Source organism: Astyanax mexicanus, chromosome 13, assembly GCF_023375975.1.
Source record: "Astyanax mexicanus isolate ESR-SI-001 chromosome 13, AstMex3_surface, whole genome shotgun sequence".
In the NCBI taxonomy this organism is placed as follows: domain Eukaryota; kingdom Metazoa; phylum Chordata; class Actinopteri; order Characiformes; family Acestrorhamphidae; genus Astyanax; species Astyanax mexicanus.
The window spans coordinates 27,233,352-27,249,422 of record NC_064420.1 but is presented as its reverse complement, the minus strand read 5'-3'; the positions used below and the strand labels follow the sequence as shown (position 1 = coordinate 27,249,422).

At 36.0% G+C, this 16,071-nt stretch overlaps 1 protein-coding gene across 1 annotated transcript in view; it reads left to right on the top strand.

Moving 5' to 3' along the window:
• The window catches only part of plxnb1a (plexin b1a), a 114,886-nt gene continuing 98,815 nt past the window's right edge, over positions 1-16,071 (top strand). Inside the window, exon 1 of the mRNA XM_049486397.1 lies at positions 1-383. The gene's annotated coding sequence lies outside the window, so the exon portion shown is untranslated. The remainder of the gene's footprint in view (positions 384-16,071) is intronic.

Genomic DNA, 16,071 nt, shown 5'->3' with positions numbered 1-16,071 from the left:
CCGTTATTCGGGACAGGGCAGCGGTTCTCTGTGGAGTGTGTGTTGTTACTCTGTGTAACACAGACAGGCTGGCTGTCAGTTATCTAGGCTGGGTTAGTTGTGTGAGTGAGTCTTCTCAGGCCGGGTCCTGCAGCAGTCCTGTATCTGGGAGTTCTGAGGGACTGAGGGCGAGGAGGAGAGTGAGCGCACGTGCTCCTCGGTGTGTGAGGGGAAGCTGAGCGCGAGCCCCGGGAGTGCCCGGTGGTCGGTGTGTGTGAACGGTGGACCCGCGGTCGGTCTGACAGCAGCTCGGATTTACTGGAATAGCTGTCGGGGTGAGGGCGGCTGAAGGAGGACCTGCGTTCAGCTGTGCTGGAGGAGGACTGAAGGAGGGTTGGGTTCAGGTGAGTGATGTTTTTGTTTGGGGCGTTTGTTTGTTTGTTTGTTTTGTGTTTTATAAACTAAAAATTACAATAAAAGTCACACGGTGCCGCTTAATCTGTGTAAACCCACGAAAACAACGCCCAGACCAGCCCTGACTAACTTTCTGAGAGTGCTGGAGCTGAACGTGTCTGAATGAAGCAGCAGCAGCGTGAGGATGGAGACTCGACATTTATTAACCGTCGAGTCTTTATTCACTACAGTAACGTTACAGTGTGTCTCACCTTATTTACAGAATGTAGAGAAGTGCTGGGTAAGTGCTGGAGATAAAACTAGCTCTTTTTAAAGAGATTATTTGCTTCTACAGGTCTGTTCCAACTAGTTAACCGTTCAAGCGTTTAACTAATGAAATGTGTTTGGTTCCATATAACTAGCTCTGACCTGATTTCTAGAATAAAATGTTAAAAAGTTGTAAAATAGATGTCTACATTACATTTATCAGGATTTAATCTTAAAGTATTTACAGTCGTGTGCCCACAATTAAAAACATACGAGAGCTGCTCGTTAAATTGATCTGATTCAATTTTAATTTTGGCATCAATATTTAGAAATGGATCCGGGCTCTTATGGGTTAATAATGACTGTATAATGAATACAGCCTCGAAAAAAGACTTAAATAAAGACTCAAATAAAGACTCCAATAAAGAATCGAAAAAGATTTGATTAAAGATTCGAATAAACACTTAAATAAAGACTTCAATAAAGATTTGATTAAAGATTCGAATAAACGCTTAAATAAAGACTCCAATAAAGAATCGAATAATGACTCAAATAAAGACATTATATAATAAGACTTTGATTAAAGACTCGAATAAAGATTTGAATAAAGACTTAAATAAAGACTCAAAAAGTATTTGATTAAAGACTGCAATAAAGATTCCAGTAAAGACTCTAATAAAGACTAGAAAAAAGACTTAAATAAAGGTTTGAATAAAGACTCGAATAAAGATTTTAATGAAGATTCGAATAAAGACTCAAATGAAAACTCGATTAAATATTCCAATAAAGACTCGCATAAAGACTTGAATAAAAACTTGAAAAAAGATTTAGATAAAGGCTTGAATAAAGACTCGAATAAGAGATTGAATAAAGACTTGAATAAAGATTTGAATAAAGACTTTAAATTAAATACTCAAATAAATATGAAGATTTAAATAAAGACTTAAATAATGATTTTATTAAAAACAGGAATAAAGACTTAAATAAAGATTTGAATAAAAATGTTAATAAAAACTCAAAAAAAGACTCTACTAAAGACTCAAATAAAGATTTAAATAAAGGCTTGAATATAGATGGTTATTGAATGTTGAATCTCAATCCAGCTACTGCTGCTCCTTTATTCAGACACAGTCAGCTCCAGCACAAACAGAAAGTTAGTCTGAGCTGTTATGAGTTGATCATGGCCAGTTCAGGTTATCTCAGATCAGCCAGACTCATGAGTATCAAGGCCAGAAAATGGCTATGTTCCATGCCAAGCCTTGAATAAAGATTCAAATAAATTAACCTATTTAAACTTCTTGTTTAACAGCTAATTATGTGTAAGACTGAGTTAGCTATAACAGCTTATTTAAATACAACCAGGGCCTGTTTTCACCACTTTGCTGTCAAAATAGCCTATTTTCACATTAGGTAATGAAACTGGGTAATGAGAGCTCACACCCATCACTTTGAACTGAAATGGATATCTGTGTTCAGCTGCACTGGTTGTCACTGTCAGTGTGTGGCTGGTGCCATTTGCTCGCCTGACTACAGGCTGGATTTACAGAGGAAGCTCCCTCAGACAGACACTCCCTCAAATCAGTGTCTGACCAGATTTATACAGAGAGTGCATACAGAGAGGAACCGAGTGAATGAGAAGGACTTGAATGTGCCGTTTGGTTTAGACTGTGGACGTGTTGCAGTATGATACTTCTACCAAAGCTGAATTATGTGTTTTTTTTTGTGTGAGAAAAATACTTGGATTTTTTTTTTGGAGTTCTTGCTTTCCTACCTACTACCTGTATTATTACTAGTAGTGCTAAATTACAAATTACAGATTTGAAGTATCTAAACACAAAAGAACAGTGTTGAGAACACAATCAATACAAAATTAGCAGCTTTAAAAAAAATGATGCTTGCTCTTACAGCCTACAACATATAAACCAGACAGTTTATCACAATAAAGGAGCTATAAGTTTACCTAAGGTAGCCCGGGAGGAATCCCTACACACTGATGGGGAGTGTCAGAAACTGGGACACACCCAGTATGCAAATATAGATTGTGCCAGAAGCCAATGAAAAAGAAGCTGCCAATGGCAACTTTAAGTTGGTTCAACTCAAAGATCTCTGTTTGAATGTAAATGTGCTCACAAATGTTCAGCTAACCTATAAAAGTTGTGTAATGTTCAGAAATGTCCAATTTTACATAAAACAGACATAATTTGTTTGAATTGAAAAACTAATTTTAGCAGATCATTTGGATTTTTCTTTTGCCTTTATTGCTCATAAACTTAACTTACTTACTATAGAATAGGGTGCATAGATAATGCAAAGATAATTTCTAATTCTCATGAATCTTCTTGTGAAAGTTAAAATTTTTGAACTTCTCATTGCTATTTCCTGTTGATGTAGTCTAGAGCAGAGTAGAGCTCATAAAAATATTTGTAATTTTTTTCTCTTTTTCTGACTTAAACATATTGTGCTGTTGATCAAACACTACTTTAAGTCAAAGTGTAGCCAAAAAAGAAGTCTTTAAAACGTTTTTTTTAGCGTTTACCAAACAAAAAAGTTTGTTTCCAAACTGTATTACTAAAGACACTTGACAACATAACCACACAATAAAATTCAAGTTTAAACCCAACAGGAACAATTAAAAAAGTGTGGTTCCTAAAAGGCAGAATGACTGTGAAGCCTAAATGGTTACCAATTATATGCAGAGGTGGTTGCAATGGAGCAGCTAAGTGGTTATTCTGATACTCCAATGTGTTAGAAGAGTCTCACTCAAAAAATCTCGAAAGATTTTCTTCCTCTTAAAGAACTTTCCCTGTTTTACGCCTGGATTGACCACTAGGAATAATTAGTACACATCTCAGAGCATTATTGTAGGCTAAGGTTAGTCAGTATCTCAGCTCGTTTATGCTATGCTTATGCTGTGTGCCTGTTAGCAGGTTTTTGCTGAATTTGAAATATGCCTCTCCTGCATTCTTTCTCGCTTTTCTCCTCCTTTGTGAACTCAGATGGAGGGCCATCTGTTGTCTGCGGTTCGTGGTTGTGAGATCAGATTAAGCTTGTCACCTCTCAGCACTGATCGGCTATCCGGGCCGGCTGGGGTTGGAGTGTGACGATGGGGGTCCAGGCAGGGTTAACAGGTGGCCGGAGAAAACTGATCCAAACTGGTGGCCCTTTAGATAGACACTTCTGGATAGGACTTAGTATGTCTCAGTGATATAGTTTATTTCATAGACCTTTTATTAGATCGCTTATTGGGTGTTGGGTTCTTCACGACTGTGAATGAACTATTAATTAATTAATTCATAGAAATAGATGTGGTAAAAAATGTTCACTAAATCTAACATATACATAACCAGGACTGTGGTGATACATTGCTCCTATATGGAGTTACAATGGCATGGCCAAAGTCATGGGACAGCAGAATGTACAGTACCAGTCAAAAGGTTGGACACACCTTATCATATAAGGTTTTAATTAATTTATTTATTTCTCTTTATAACAAAGGAAAATGATGATTTTTAATGAATAGCCTACTAATAAACTGCACTTTTTTTTACACATTGTTTTTAATCTGGAAAAAAAATATTATTTTCTATTACAGCCATGTATAGTTTTACCCATGAATAAACAAATGAAATAATTTTAATTCTATTAGTTTATTTTATAAAATATCTGTAATTTCCTTTTTAGCCAAAAAGCATTATTTGTTCAGATATTTTCTAGATATGTTTTAGTCACAAGTAGGGCTGCAACTAATGATTGTTTTGGTAGTTGACTAATCTGATGATTATTTTTTTGATTAGTCGATTAGTCAATGATTATTTCTGCCATGTCTTCCATCTCTAAAAATGGTAGAAACAGCTGAACATGAGTTTTAAATGGCGTTTAAATAGTTGGATGTTGTTTCAATATGGAGAATACTGATATATAGTGAGTAAATGTGTAATCATTTACCCATCTCCCTTTGCGCTTCTGTCCCCAGCACATTGTGTAATGCAATGCCATAACAAATTAACGATTAGTTAACAATAAAATCTGTAGTCGGAAAATTTTAATAATTGTTGATTATATCGACTAATCATTGCAGCTCTCGTCACAAATGTAAAACCTATTAAAGTATGTTACAATAACTCAAACAGCCTCAATATTCTAATAATAAGTAACAACTGAAACTGAAAAAATGCTCAAACTTCCTAATCAGACTTATATTTTTTAAGTAACCAGACACAGGCAGTATAACTAGGCAGTAATACAGTAACTGTGAACACTACAACATTCAACAACAAAGAAAACAGTAACTTGCTCTTAAAGCCTACAACACTGCATGCAAGCATCTAACCACCATATAAAACGTCCTTCAGTAGCAAAGAGAAGATACCCTGAGGAAAAACAACTTTACAATGATGCTGAGGGAGCTCAGTATGTAAATAGTGGTGACAGGAACCAATGGGAAGAGCGTGAGACTGACTGACAGAAAAACTCCAAGAGGAGTGATCTGATGTGATGTCATAACCTGTGAAATGAAGTAAAAAATCTATTGTTTGAGTTCATTTTTAATAGTTTTAATAGGAAATGTATTTGCTTTTAGGCAAACTGACATAAAAAAAAACATTAAAAAAACACTTTAAATCAATGACATGGTTGTTACACTTTTTAGTGTATGTTTAAAAAGAGATCTTTGAGTTAAAGCAACTTATAATAATAACTGAGTTTAGTCTGTTGTCATTGGCAGCTTCTTTTCCATTGGCTTCAGTTACAAACTATTTGTAAACTGTGGGTGTGTGTGTCCCAGTTTCTGTCGCTCACCATCAGTGTGTAGTGATTCCCCTGTGCTACCTTAGATAAACCTGTAGCTTATATGGGGTATGCCAGAGTATGACCAGTTGTATATATCCATAAATCTGAAGTGAGGCTAGTTTAATATAGAAATTATAAAAGTTTTGCATGTCTTTTTGGAGTAGATTTATGCATGAAAAGTCTTCTGCTGTTGCTAGCTTTTATCAATTTAGATCATACAGGCTCCAGCTTGTACCTAGAATGTTGACTGTGTCCAAACCATGCAGGAGCTGATTTTAGTCTCTTCTGGAAATCCTGCTCACTGCATATTGTTTCATAGTGCATTCTTCTTTTGCTGTGTGTGTGTGTGTGTGTGTGTGTGTGTGTGTGTGTGTGTGTGTGAGAGAGAGAGAGGGAGAGAGAAAGCAAAAATAAGACAGAGACAGATAGCAATACCTGGAAGTGTATCACAAGACCAGGGCCATATAAACAATATAAGAATCCCTCATGTGTTGATTTGACTCTGTTCTAGCTTCATATTTATTGTATTTACTTTTGCTAGCGTATCTGAACTCTTCTCTCGCGGTCGGCCCTGCGGTGCCCATTAAACCTTAGCGAGAGTCCACTCCCTTGCTCTCTAGTGAATAATGAGGCATGAAAAAGCCACAGGAAATCACTAGCATGGCGCAGTGACTGATGCCAGGCTTTCGCTGCTCAGAGAATCCAACTTCCCCAAGGTCTCTGAGGTTTTTCCTGGTGAAAGGCCTTCACACGCAGTCAGTCACCATGAGCACGGTGCAGGGTCTCACGGCTTCAACATTTGGCAGACAGATGAAAACCTGCAAAGGGAAATTAAATTACCCACGCCTCCCTGAGCAGGGAAGTGTCTACCCAGTCTTAGTCTATTTCAGCTGTACTTCAGTTTTTTATTGCTTGTTTCTCCATCTTATCAGCTCCACTGATCATAAAGGAGCACTTCATAGTTATATAATTCTTTCAAAGCGACTCCAGAGACAAGAGTTTGGAAGATATATTTCATCTAAATATTTTACGGAGATATTACACTTTAAAAAATGATTGTTTTTTAGTCAGATGAACAAATATTATCAAGTTGAGTAAACTTACCAGCCACTACAACTCAATAAAATGAGTTCAGAGAACTTCAACCTGAAAACTCAAAAAAAGTTTGTTGAGCCAAATGAAAAATGTGATTCTACCCAACTTTTAGTAAACTACATGTGCCAAAGCGCTTTCTACAGTGTTGGTTCAAACAGCTCCTGGCACCATATATTTGCATATAAGGTGTGGCCTTTCCCTTACTTACCATCTTTATGTTGTCTGTTGCCCAAAACTACATACATATACATACAAACACAAACAAACGGGTTTTTTTAAGTCTACAATGCAAAAAAAAAAAAAAAAAAAGTTTATAAGATTATTGTTGTGTTAACAAAACTCAGTTAAGTTATAACCTACCTAGCAAGTTTCATTTAGCTTCTTATTGCGATTGTACCCCAGTTACATTATCGCTGTTTATTGAAAGATATTGAGTTGAAGAAGGCGAGAAAATATGATCCGTTTGGTTATAAAAACTCTGCGAGTTAAAATAGTTCCATTACTGCTCTGTTTGTAGCTGCACTGTTTGGCTTGTAAGCACTGCATCATTGCTAGGTTACCTGTAAGTGCCGGGGTAATACATGGAGCACTTCGGTTACAGTGCATTACTGGCTAATGATGTTACTGAGCTAACTGTGGTATAATTACAACTTAACTGAGTCAAAGTTAAGTTAAGCCAATGAATATTTTTTTTCAGTGTAGGAGCACTTCATAGTTCTATGATTTTATCAAAGCCACTCCAGAGACAAGAGTGCAGAAAAGATATTTAATCTCAATAATATTTTACAAAGATATTAGAATTTAAAAATAAATAAATCAAAGTATTTGGCAAAGAGACTTTGTGTTGTTAGTTGGACTCATTTAGGTTCTAAGTTCTGCTGGCTCCATGTTTTACATAAATCAAACTCACATAATTAGGAAAACACGATATTTCATGTTAATATAACTTAACAACTGAGAATTTACAACTATTACATATCTGTCTTATTATCAGTCATATACGTATTGCAGTAATGCAAACATGACCAACTAGACCCAGCCTTTACCACTAAAACCAAGCAATTACTATTACATTACTCATATATGTATCCCAAGAGAAGGCAGTCTGTGTGGAATGAATACACACTGATGGTGAGTGAGAAATGGGAGGACACACCCAATATGCAAATAGCATGATCAACATCAGCTGAAAACCCCTCCCTTATTACTCAGTTGACCCTGGCTGCGTCCAGAAACTTTTGCTACTCCTCCTCTCCTACTCCTCCTTTCCTACTCCTCCTCTCCTACCCCGGAAGAAGGTGGAGGAATCGAGGAGAGGAGAGGAGGAGGAGGAATGGAGGGAAGGAGCTGTAATTGGGGAAATGGGACAGCTGATCCCTTTTAGTTAGGATGTTGACTACCGTTGAACTGAGCCAATCACAACGCTCACTTTCAGCACGTTTCAGAACATTACTATCACACACAGCTAAAAATTCAGATATTCAAATAAAATCCTGTTTACTCCCAGCCGCATTTTAGGCCGCATCTCTGACCAGTGACTCTGGCAGCCATGTCTGACCTCAGCCGTATGAGGGATTCAGTTTCCTCATCAGTCCCTAAGTTAAAACAAATAAGTAAATAAATGAATTAATTAAAATTATATATATATATATATATATATATATATATATATATATATGTATTATAAATAATATGTTTTTATATGTATAACATGATATAGGGTCATAAATGTAGTTTTACTGAGCATACAGTTTATCTAAACTATAAATTATATTACTGCTTTACTGGCTGTTTAAATAGATAAGGACCCTAGTTAATTAATATGTTTATGACGTATATTTGGGCGTTGCCTTCCCCATTTTCGCGTGCTCTGTGGGCGTGGATGCAGTGATGTCATTGGAAAATCCTTAAAAGTCTTCCGGAGTAGGATACAGTGGCTGCGTCCAGAAACCCCAAAAGTGTCTCCTTTTTCCTACCGATCCTCCTCCTCTCCTCCGTGACCCGGAAACTGATTTTGTGACGCCATCTTACCGCCTGTCCGAATACCGTAGGAGACGAAAGAAGCCGCTTAAAATTCTCCTGTAGGAGGCTTCCAACGAAGGGAACATAAAAGCTTCCTACTCCGGAATTTTGAATGACATCACTGCATCCACGCCCACAAAGCACATGGGAATGGAGAAGGGAACGCACAAATATACGTCATAAGCATATTAATTAACTAGGTTCCTTATCTATCTAAACAGCCAGTAAAGCTGTAATATAATTTTTAGTTTAGATAAGCTGTATGATCAATAAAAATGATCCCATATTTGTAACATGAGATATATATATCTCTGGCCAGAGAAATGCGTCCAAAATGCCTGGGAGTAAGCAGGATTTTATTGGAATATTTGAATATTTAGCTGTGTGATAGTAATGTTCCATTGATGCTGTTTAATCTAATATTTTTTCACTTCAACATGTCTGCAAAATATAATATTTATTATTACATTTATTATTTATTAATATTTGTTTTTTATTTTATTACATTCAATGAAATCATATTTAACTATTAAAATAATTTAATATTTACATGCAACCTTCATCACTGGCTAATCAGGCTGCACTTTGAAGCTTGATCTCTCTCGTTTTTATTGTTGTATGTGGAGCTCTATCCAGAAGCTGTGATTGGCTGGGCAGTATCCGGCATGTGCTGAAAGTGAGCGTTGTGATTGGCTCAGTTCATAGGTAGTCAACATCCTAACTAAAAGGGATCAGCTGTCCCATTTCCCCAATTACAGCTCCTTCCCTCCATTCTTCCTCCTCCTCTCCTCTCCTCGATTCCTCCGCCTTCTTCCGGGGTAGGAGAGGAGGAGTAGGAATGGAGGAGTAGCAAAAGTCTCTGGACGCAGCCTCCGATGTAACCTCCGTTGGAAGCCTACTACAGGTGGATTTTAAGCGGCTTCTTTCGTCTCCTACGGTATTCGGACAGGCGGCAAGATGGCGAAAATCAGTTTCCGGGTCACGGAGGAGAGGAGGAGGATCGGTAGGAAAAAGGAAACACTTTTGGGGTTTCTGGATGCAGCCCTTGTTTAACTAAAGAGTAAAACTGAGCATGTGCAGTAGTGCAGAGTAGTTGACTTGGCCTCAACTAGAGTTCAAATACAATTTGTACGTTTTACTAAACCAAACAATTTAGTTGTGCCAACTTTTAACAACAAACTAAATAATGTTAGTTGAGGCAATTATAGTTTTAATTTAATATTTCTTGTTTAGCTGACTTAATAGTCCCCTTAAGGAGAACAATTTTAAGTTGTTTTTTTTTTTTTGTTTTTTTTTACAGTGGGTGATTGGTTGAGAGATGACATGACATAGCATGCCATGCAATTCTCAGTCCAGTAGTGACACTGAGGTGTTTAAAAACTCCAGCAGCACTGCTGTGTCTGACCCACTCATACCAGAACATCACACACTAATAACACACCAGGATTAATACAATCTGTAATTATAGTACTGAAGCTAAAAGAAATGGACAGTAAGTTTACAATCACAGAAGTGGTTACAAGTTATTACATTGTTCTGACTGTATGTTATGTATGTTACTGTATGTTATACTGAACACTTGTGGTTAATATGGTTAAATAAGTGACGTTATTACACTAATTACATTATAATGCTCAAACTGACTTAGACTTATTAGATCACATTAACACCTCGATTATTCAAACACTCCAGAACCCCCAGGATCATAATTTGGCAGCGCTGGAGGTTGGTCAATATGGTCACAGCATGCAGAATCTCTAATCAGTAACTGTTTCTGTCATCTGCTTTTAATAATGCACTAGGGCTGCTGAAAATGCTTGATTAAACCGGATTATTCACTTAAAAAAATATTATTCAGTGGAAAACAGTAGGAAACAAAGCCTGGTGGGCACACTCATTAATATGCATGTTTATCACATGATATATATTATTAATTTAAGTGCATTTTAATGTGTGGCCTTTTTTAAGATTTTTGGTGAAGCAGACAGCTTTTGGTGAAGATATCATTAAAATGAACTGTACTTTTAGTAAATGCGCCAATGTGGGAATTCTGGGCCAATGTCAATATCTGATATTATACATGTATAATTCTGCAAGTGCTGATACCAATATACACATTCATGCCTTACAGACAGTCTAGACACCCTAGTAAAACTTTAGAAACAAATGTAACAAATGTTTTGCTTTTAACCATCTGTATGCCAACAATAAGATGAAAGGTGTCTACTTAGAAATTTAAGGTTCTTAACTGGTTATGACATAGACTGTTCACAACTTTAAACTATCTTTTTTTGAAATTATCATTTAAATAAAAATATAGATTTATTGAAACTAATGAAAATAAAAAAACTAGCTTTAATCAATAGATTTTTAAGTATAGCAACACTACGATACTGATATAATTTTGATATCATTGTGCATCACTAATAAATACATTTAAGTTGACCAGCATATTTATCTAAATAAAAGAATAAATAAATAATGTGAACAGGAAATAAAAAGAATAAAAAAGGAAAATAGTGGACAAGGTGGGACAATAAATCAATATATATATATATATATATATATATATATATATATATATATTCATGTAAAATGATTCATCAATAGTCATATTTTCTGAAACTTTGTTTACAAAAAAAATCTTACAGCTGACACTGATTATTACTACTAAATAAAAATTAAGTTGTCTAATTTTGGCTTTTATATTCTTCATATCAGTATACAATTTGTATTCTCGACATGTTTTTAAAGCTCTGGCAACACTGACAGTATATTATACAGCGTTACAACAGCCCAAAAATGAACATGGTAGCTCCAAACCAACATACTGTGATCACTAGGAACACAAAATGTAGGTAACTTGCTCTTACAGCCTACAATACTGAGATCTGGCAAACAATTCACATATTCTGCTAATGTATGCCTAATATAAGGTAGTTTTGGGCAACAGACAGCACAAAGATGGTAAGTAAAGGAGTGGACACACCCAGTATGCAAATATATGGTGCCAGGAGCATTATGGGAAAGCTGTATGAACCAACACTGTGGAAAGAGCATTGAGACGTCAAGTATAGTAAATGTTGGGTCCCATTTTTAATTGACTCAACAGTTTTCAAGTTGATGTTTTCTAAATTCATTTTATTGAGTTGTTCTGGCAGGTAAATTCACTCAACATGATAATATTAGTCCTTCTGACTAAAACACAAAATCACTTTAGGATTATATAAAAGATTAAAAGCGATATATTGTGAAGCCTAATCTAAATTACTGCAGCATAATTGTATAAAGATTCCTCATGGTGCTGTGCAGTGTGGGTGCTCTGTGGTGTGAGATCTTGTCTGTGTTCCTCCGGAGGTGCGTATGAAAAGAAGTCCCAGCCAGGACTTACTTCCCATTAGCTATGGTCACATGTGTGAAGGCCTTGCATACTTCTCCTTTATTCCATAAGGGGAGAGGGTCACTCAAGTGAACTCCCCCACCAGCACCACCAACCCCCCCTCCCCCAAACCCTCCCAGCCACTACCACCACCTGCAACACCACCACCACCACCCAAGCTTTGCTGATAGACCTTCGGTTTCAGCATTCAGCTGGTCCCTAATCCTCTCTTATATATTAATATTATATATTAGATTTTCTTTGCTCTGTTATATTTTGTAATAGTTCAAGCATGCAACAGCTTAGCCAGACCCCTCTTTTCACTTAGCTTAAGCACTTCTAGCACCCAGTGCTCTTGCGGCTAAATCTGCAGATGCCACATTTCCATGCTAATGCTTGTCCTCTGGGTCTTCTCCATAAATAACCCATTTCATTAGGGCTGAGCTGAAGTGTTTACTTTGTTGGGAAGAGCCTCTCCCTAATGCCCGTCCCGCCAGTTTAATATGGACCTGGGCAGGAGTCAAGGCCTTCTGCTGCCGTTAGTCGCTGTTTAATGGACTAGATTATCAGCACAGGCCTTGATTCCTCTCCATCGCAGGCTTTTAAACGTATTTAAACGTATTGGTGGATGTCGGTTTAAAGGTAGGCGTGGTCAGTCTTATGTTCCCCTTTATTTATTTTACTGGGGCCTTGTGTTTGCAGAAATAATAAGGGCCCTTAGACTAAGCACGGCTTTTACTTTTAACCCTTAAACGTCCATTCTGCACCGCAGGTACATGAATCTAACAGGGACTTTTTGTTCGTTTTTTTTTTCTTAAGAACAAATTTGAAAAAAAAAAAAAAAAAAAAAAATATATATATATATATATATATATATATATATATATATATATATATATATATATGAGAATAAAGAATGTGGCCTGTTCAATAATAAATCAATGTGCTTATAGTTGTTTTCTAATGCGGCACTGCTGGTTTTAATTTTTTATTTTTTTGCTCCAGCTAAATTTTTGTGGGGGTGTTCTCCATCATATTTTAAATAATGATATCATATATTTTAAATGATAAAAAAATCATTAATAATAGCTTTTTCAAGTCTTTTGACATAAAAGCAGTCGATTTTGCATTTTTGTTTTTTTTTACTGTGAATTTATAAGTGTTTTTTTGTATAATTGTCTGTGCACCAAATATTCAGCACTTTTTTGCAGAAATATTATTTTGTATGTTATATTTATCATTTTATATAAAACTTTACATTTTTTTTTTTTTACTTTTGATGAAGGTTTAAAACTATTTTACTTACATGAGATAAAACTTTTTAAACATTAATTTTGTTGCAGTACTATATTTTTGGAAATTAATACAAATATTTTTCAGTTTTGCTTTATCAAAAATATCCTTAATGTAAAAGTACCATATAATATAAAATATAAAGTATATCAAAATATAAAATATTATTTAATATTATTTTAGGGCAATATTACCCACCCCTACATGAGGCCTCATTCACATACTGTTCTTAGGAAGAATATTCTTACATTTATTTGCACAGTTTTCAGTTTTCTGACATTTTGCAGTTTTTTCTTGCTCATAGTTTGCTTAGTTTATTGGGGCAATATAATTCTGCTAATTAAACACACAAATCTAACACTTTTTAAGACTTTTAATTAGCAATTTTCTCAAGAGCTTAGTTAAGAAACCCTGCAAAAAAAGCTATTTCCTAATTCAGCACTGCTGTATTGTTATTTGTTCTGTTCTAAAGAAATTAATGTGATACACATACTTATAATCATGATACTGTCTTATTTATGTAATGTTATATTTTGTTAGATTGTTTTCATACTCGACCCTCTTCCAGTTTTTGTTGTTTTTGGGGTATCATTGCTATTAACAGGTGTTTTTGTTATTCATTCTTTACTTTTTTAGAACAGATGCTTATGATTGTGTAAGTAAAGTAAGGCATGTATGTTACACACACATATGCTAAACACTTACACACCTGCTTATGTAGGTTATATGGCCACCTTTTTATTTTCCTGATTGTATGTCACACCACATGGACACAGTTGCACTTCTATAAATACCGAACAATGGTTCAATGGCGCAGTTCTCGTGTAGAAGTGAAACACTGCAAAACCACAGTTTTAAAAACCACAGCCAGTGGGTACCTGCTATGAATATGGTGCTTTTGGTACTTTTGTAGTCTTGTAGTTCCTGCAGCATTTATTTTTATAAAGTGCATTAAAAACACACAAAAAAGCCTCAGATCAGAAAAGGTGGTGCAGGTATCCAGGCTAGGCTAAAAGCTAATTATAGCCTAGCAGATTCCAGCTAACTGAACAGATAGCAGCACTATCTAGTAAGACTTGTGTTGGCAGTAATAGTTACACAAGTATTAGTACAGGTGATTTCCATTGTGTTGTTATGGTGTTGCTGAATGATTGCTGGGGGGTTGCTCTGGTATCCCATGTGGTTGCTATTAGGGGTGGGAATCGTTTACTATCTCACGATTCGATTCGATTCCGATTTTGGGGGCCACGATTCGATTCAAAATCGATTTTTGATTCAAAACGATTTGAATTATAAAAATTTCTGCTTCTGGCTTATGAATCTTATTGAAAAAAAACCCTCCATAATATACACTGGTCCTGGAGCAGGTAATGTGTTACAAAAACAATAAAATGTGCAGGAATGTGGGTCCTCAGTGACAGAGGAATCACTGGGATATCACAATGACGTTAATGAACAATAAATAAATAATAAATAACACTGCTTTATTACCAGGCTACTAGCGGTGGTGTGTAGGTGACGCTGCTGGGCTGATGTGATGATAGCAGTGGAGCGCTAAAGTTCAGGAGCAGCTGCTGATTAACTAGTTAATTTAAGGTCGTTGTATTTCTTCAGAAAGGGAGCAGGAGGTGGAGAAATTAATTCATATGGTCCATTCCTTAATTCCTCTGTGATGAGGAGCTGAAATTAGCTCTGATTAGCTTATTGTATTTTTCCGTTCCGCCTTAAATGCTGCAGCCCGCTGCCACCTGTAGCGTTATTTAAGGTGGAACTGGAAAGTTAGCTAGTTAGCTAGCTAACAGTTACTGAAACTAACTACTAGCGATCTTTTTTATGCTTGTTATGAAGCATTCTGCCATAAAACATTGAAACTACACGTTAATCTAATGTAATATAGTGCTTGTTCTGCCATCTTACCGGTGATTCTCAAACACCTACGCTCTGTGTGTGTCTGGAAGATCTCCGTTTGAAAGGACAAGCGCTATCCCCAGGGTTGCCAGGTCCAACAAAAATACCCAGCCCAAAATCAGTCTAAAACCCGCCCCTCAGAATCGATTTTGGGACATTTTAAATCGATTCTGAATCGTAGTAAATGAGAATCAAGATTCTTATGTGAATCGATTTTTTGGCACACCTCTAGTTGCTATGGTGTTTCTAGGCAATTGCTGTGGTGTTTTTAATGGGGTTGATATGCTGTTAAAAGGTGATGGCTGTGGTGGTTGCAATGCTTTGTTATTTGGAAGAACCTGTGGGATATGGGATATTCTAAAAAGGATATAATAAAAAATGTCCAACCCTGCTATCTAGTGGAAGGGGTTTAAACACAACACTAAATGAACCATTGTCACAGTGTATAAATATAAACATATTTAGTCACAGTCTAAAAGGAAAGAACAGGAGACAAAACATAGGGGTTGCAAAAGTAGGTTAAACATGAGTTTGACCTATAAATTGTTTGTCAATTGTTTAAATTTGTCAACTACAAATTTCATTGTTGAGCAATCGTTAATTTGTAACAGAACTGCATTACACAAAGTGCTGGGGACAGAAGCGCAATGAGACCTGGGTAAATGGCTCACTTACACAGTTTATGCTAAATTCCTAAAGTCCCCAAACACAACGAATTACATACTTAATCACTAAATATCAGTACTTTCCACATTTAAACAACATCTAGACATTTAAATGTTTTTTAAATCTCATGTTCAGCTGATTCTATCGTTATTAGAGATGGAGGACATGGCAGAAATAATCGTTGACTATTTGACTAATTGAAAAAAATAGATTAGATTAGTTGACTAGCAATATAATCATTAATTGGAGCCCTAGGAAGTACTTCACAGCCAGCTTAACAA